Raw genomic sequence first — 6,182 nt, 5'->3', positions numbered from 1 at the left:
GAGTTAATGATTATATATACTGTCGTGTCATCAGCGATGAGTTTCACCTGAGGGATAAGAGAACAATGGAGGTCATTGATATGAAGCAGAAAAAGAAAAGGAGCAGGAACAGAGCATTGTAGTACTTAGTATATAGATGTATCGGGAACGTCATCAGAAGAAACACCGTCGGGAGAACTACCGAGAAAAAAATAACCAAGTTATTTCCCTTGACAGAAACACCATGCTCTTGAAGGTTATATAAAAAATTCAAATGGTTAACCTTGTTAAAAACGTTGGATTCATTTGAGACAGACTGAATAAAATAGAAAAAATTGGACACTCTACAAGTCGCTTAACACTACAAAAACGAAAATGTTGCAGGCTCATGTATTTCCACTACCGTCCATGAACAGACTCAATCATGTTCATGGACGGTAGTGAAAATGCTTGAGCCTGCAACATTTTCGTTTTTGTCGTGATGAGCAACCTGTGGGGTTTTCATTTTTTCTATTGATTGAACCTGTTCATGGACGGTAGTGGAAATGCATCATACCGTACACATGCTACAAGTACAAAAACAATTTAGTGACATCCACAGATGTGTTCATACGGCGTTGCACATGGAACTCTCAATGACACACTCACTAGTGTGTTAATCCATGAAAAGCGGCGTATGGTCCCCCCTTAAAATAATGGGTTTGCTCTTAACGAGAAAAAAATGGGAAGAACTAAACAAACTGGAACTTAGAAAGGGGATCTGAGCCTGCAAATAACAGACAGTTGAGTTTCACAAGAACGTCTGTCCTTGAGTCCGTACTGCAGATAATAAATTATGTTATGTCTGGTAAAGTAAGAACAGAGGTTAGATGAGAAATATGCCCAAAAAGACACTGTCGTTTTGGAGATGAAGCGAGACTTTTCAAACTTTCCGCAAAGATTTTTTTCTATATTTCTTTTCAAACATTGAGTTCAGAAATTTCAAGATGTCGCTGCTTGAACTAGAGATAAGGGCCTGCTTGAGATATCATTTCATTAGAATTTAAGATAAATGTAATTGTCATAAATACGTTTATCAGAAAAAGATGCTAAACACCATTTAGTGACTTTTAAAGTCATATAGCTTTGCGGATGTAAACAAAAATAACCGAAAAAATTCAATTTCCAAAGTTCAAAAAGAGCCATAATTATGACAAAACGCAAGTAAGAGTTGTAGGGTTGTTATATTTGGATATTTTCAGATCGTTCAGCACAACTTTTATGTCTGTTATTGGTACTGTTTAGTTTTTCAGCTTGAAAGTTTTGGCCTGGGTGGTTCCAATACTCCCGTTTTTATAGCTTTTGGTATTGTATAACCATCCTTTGGATATGGTGCCTGCTTTTTAATTTTACATTTTTGCAGTTTCTGTGACATTTAGGCTCCATGAGAGGTAATAAAATTCGCTACACCTCCCACGCTCCCCTAGCATCGGCTTAGGCGCAACTCTATTACACATATTTTGAATGGACTCTATGATCCCAAAGGACAAGAAAATATAGCAACACTGAATCAAAATACGGGGATACCTTTTACAGCCGCCACACGGCACTTAAAGTTAAACGTTTTTAAATATCTATTAATCAATCCAAGTTAAATTATTTACATAACTACAGTCTGTATTATCTTTAAATCCAGAAAATCAATAACATTCATTTTAATTCAATAAATGGACTGACCATTAAAATTACAACATTCAAAGAAAGATTTTTTTTAAGACATAAAATTATTGCTACTTTACTTTTCTTAAGAAGGCTTTGAAAAATAAAGTACGTAAACTTAAGTACGGACATATTATATTTTGTAGACATAATAGTTAGTTGCTTTTATTATTTTTTCTAGCGTTTGTAACGGCCGGGGTACTGAAGGTGAATTGCTTTAACCATAAAGCTTATATATAAACGGTCGTTAAGTACGAGTTCCTCCGTGGTGTATTGGTCAAGGTGTCGGAAAAGATTTTATTGAGTAAATATTGCTAATTTCTAGCAGGGAGAGGTAAGATTTAGGTATTTCTAAACCCGTTTTTATGGGGATGTGGTTTATAAACTTCGTAAGATCTTGGGTCATGGTAATTTTCCAAATGTATTTGGTAAAATTATAAAACGTTTTATTAAAAGAGGTTACGACCCAACAGTCAGGCAACTGTTTTGAGACATACCGCATGTTTAGTGTTCAACCCGTTTACAGTTGGACACTACGCTTCCCTCTTTGATTGTTTCTGACGGAAGAGGGGGAGGACTCTATGATAAGCAGTTTTTAAATCCTACCAGGACTGAACTGTTTTGATATCTGTCTTCTGGCCTGTTTCGTCGGGCCCTTAAGGGTGTTTCTCTTGTTGCTCTGTCTTCTGAAAAGGCATTGAGTACATACGTTTTTGGTTCTAAAGGTTTGCTTTTTATATATTTATACACGAGCATTTTTTTTGTTTTACATGCCATGCCGTTTTGTTTCCATTACGTGTGTTAGAGATTCACCTGGAGCGGATTACTTTTATTTACACTGTCCCGTGTCTTTGGAACATGGTGGGGGTAAGAGTGAGGTTGGGTGCGCACCATAAACCGGTGTAAGCTCCCCAGTGGTGTTTTTGCCACTGACCGTTCCAAGGCGGTGCCCCACTGTGTTCCTTTGTTTGTTCGTTTTGTCCTCATGTGTTAGCTTTGTGTGTGTGCGCGTGTATGTGTATGTGTGTGTGTGTGTTCGTGGTGTGCACGTCTGCGTGCTGTAGGTTTCGTTTTAGGGAGGCTGCGTTTTTGGTGCGTGACATTCCCTGTTTGATATTTGTCTTTGTTTTTTAACATTTTAAACATTTTAAATGTGTAATTTGTGTACAGATCAGAGTAGTAAATGACATAAAATGGCAAATCTAAACTCCAGTTAGTAAAACGTATTGAAAATTATGTCACGACAGCTAATTTTGGCAAAATTTGTAGCGTTAACATTTGTTGCATATAATGCCACAAAACTTTAAAAAATGTTGGTATCAAGTATCAACCTTGTATTTTTTCATGCATTTAGGTTGCTTGTACATTCGAAATGAAACTGGTACTATCTTAGAGAAAACAACTTTTTCTAATATGTATAGAGACACTAAAACAGAAAATGGCGTGAAACAATGGTAGTCGCATAATGGTGGATACACATGACAGATCTATGCTTGACATCTAAGAGGCCTTTTCATAATGAAATGATAGCATGACAAAATTTGCCATGGAATCTTACGTCATACCCAACCAATGCAATTACTTTCTAGCTGAGTTTGCAGTTTGTGTGATTGCCTGATAATATTTTTCTTGCATCAAACATGACCCTAATTTTTTCTTTTGGTTTTTATTCAGAACTGACAATATTCTTTAAAAAAAAAAAGGAAGTTACATACATCTAAAGTGGGTCTTGGTGTGTGGATTTTTTTTACTTTATATAGAATAAAGAATGCCAGGTATTTAGTGCATGCATGCTTTCCTTGTGTTCCAAGGCTAACAAGACATTTCGACCCAAGACATTTTCAACTCCAAGAGACAATTCCAACCCCAACTCCTTGAACATTTCAACACCATTCAATGATATGCATAGTAAATTAAAAGAAATGTTAATTTATCTGAAATGTGGTGTATTTATTTATCTCTTACAGAGATAATTATTAAAGATACTACACTCAACAAAATTCCTAATTGGTCAGTTTATATTGTATTACTATTTTGTTAATAATGCATGTACATGTACATTTTGTTAAGTGTATGTATGACATGCAATAGAATGACGGAAACGGGATTATGTTTATCTTTTCTTTTTAAATCTGATATAAATGTGATATAGGCTTGATAATTTTTAATATTAGGATAACTGAGTAAATTAAAACTGCTTATCGGGTAATTACCAAGAGTGCATTTTAGTTGATATTAATGCCTATGCATTTATGTTGTAGGATTAGATCCCAGGAATACAACTGTGTATATGACCGATTATTTTGACAGGATATAAGACGCTGTCAAGTTCTATCTTATACACTGAATAGATAAAGTATTTGTCCGTCTGTTTGTCTATTTGTCTCTATATACTCGAAAATTAAATAAGGTTAACCTTTATTTCAATATCAGTAAGATTTGACCAAAGAGAAATAACACATTGAAATGGTATAACATACATAAATACCATCAAAAATTTTAATGTTTCTCAGCTAGGTATTACTTCGATATACTCATTAAAAATTCTAACGCCCCTTAACATTTTTGGCAATTTCTTTCATAATACTAACAGTATCCGTTCGATATTTCTTACAAATATTTAAGTAAGAAATTACTTAAATATCAACAAAATTAATAAGGGTAAATGTATCATTTTATTCATGCAACTCGTTTCTTTTTTGTTGGGATTAACGTCGCACCGATATACAGTTATAGTTCATATCGGCGACTTTCCAGATTTGATGGTGGAGGAATAATAATATCTGTCATGTGTTCACGAATCGGATAGAAATATCCGTCCCGAGGGCACCTGCGCATTGGGCGGTAATGAGGCTTGCCGAATTACCGCCCATGCGCAGGTGGCCGAGGGACGGATATTTCTATCCGATTCGTAAACACATGACTGATATTTTTTTCTTGCATATCGTATATATGCTAGCATTTTATTCTGGCAGATTATTTTTCTTGAATACCGTATTTTACAAGTAACAGGTAGAAATACTTACGTAGCATTCTTTCTTATGGTAGAGAATGAACACAACGCGCGGGAAATTAACGTCCGTAAGCAGAAGTGACGTCATGATGTTTTGCGTTACGCACAATAACAAAGTTCCACTTTAGTTTTATCGTTTGTTGCGTAACGTTATGTTCTTACGGTAAACTAACGTATTTTGAATCGAGAAATATACTATAATTAAGGAACGGAGAGAAACTATCAACGTACCTGCTTTTTTCGTATTTTACATAAACAATATATTTTCAGTGCATGAACCACTAGTTGTCATTAACAGCACGAGAGTCATCTGGCATGGGGTGCCAGATGGGTTTTGCCGGCATGGGTAAAATCACCGGAAACGCCAGTCCGGTGTGCAAGAAGACCCCAGGTGCCCCTCCGTGCATTATTTCATCACGAGCGGGCACCTGGGTAGAACCACTGTCCGTCCGTAGGCCAGCTGGATGGCTTCCTCGTGCACATGAAGAATTCAACGCCCCGAGTGAGGTTCGAACCAACATCGATGAGGGACAAGTGATTTGGAGTCAGCGACCTTAACCACTCGGCCGTGGAGGCCCACTTACTACTCTTTTAATTTTTATAAGCATCACATGATCAGATCAAAAATAAAAGTGGATGTATCTGGAATATATTGGCATACTGAAATTTAAATACAATCGACAAAGATACATAAGTACGAAGTTTCTCCTATACAAGGTAATATGATACTTGTTTGTTGTAGTGGCATGTGCAGTCATAATGGCATTGTCGGTCGTAGCTAAAACATATATGCAAAGCTCTGGTCCATTGAAATTTAATTTAATCAGTAAATATGAATATGTAAAGATAATTAAACATGAAATACAAAAGTTATTAGTATATCTGCATTTTCCGGACTGTCCTAATGAGACCACTTTGATGTCCAAAGACTAAGTCTTAAACAGCCATACAATAGACAATATTAACGAGAGTAAACACGTGTCATTGGTTAATTAATGAGGTGTTAAAGGGTTAACTATGCTATGTTTCAAACGACTAACACCTAATCAACCAGGTGTAAACATTTCTGTTGATTGTTAAATTGAATAAACCATATTTTAGATTTAATCCATAGTTACGAGTATTTAACTGTGTATAATACTAACAAACCACGCACACAATATATATATATATTCTTATATAATTTTATATACAAGTATTCAACTTGGGGCTAGAGGGCGTGGACGGTAGCATGCATTTCCACTACCGTCCATGAACAGGCTCAATCAACCGAGCCTGCAACATTTTTGTATTTGTCGTGTTGAGCGACCTGTGAAGTTTCCACTTTTTCCATTTTAATAGTAAATGGTCTAACTCAGTAACAGCATTTCCTCAAAAAGGATATTATAATTATTACACCTGATAAAAAAACCTAAATTGTGTTTTTAAAGGCATAATTTTCCTCAGAAACTAAGTCAAAGTAATATTGGATCAAAACATAAAATTTCTTGTG

This window comes from Mercenaria mercenaria, chromosome 7 (assembly GCF_021730395.1).
Source record: "Mercenaria mercenaria strain notata chromosome 7, MADL_Memer_1, whole genome shotgun sequence".
Classification (NCBI taxonomy): Eukaryota; Metazoa; Mollusca; class Bivalvia; order Venerida; family Veneridae; genus Mercenaria; species Mercenaria mercenaria.
The sequence above is the reverse complement of the archived record's forward strand: the minus strand, read 5'-3'. Positions refer to the sequence as shown.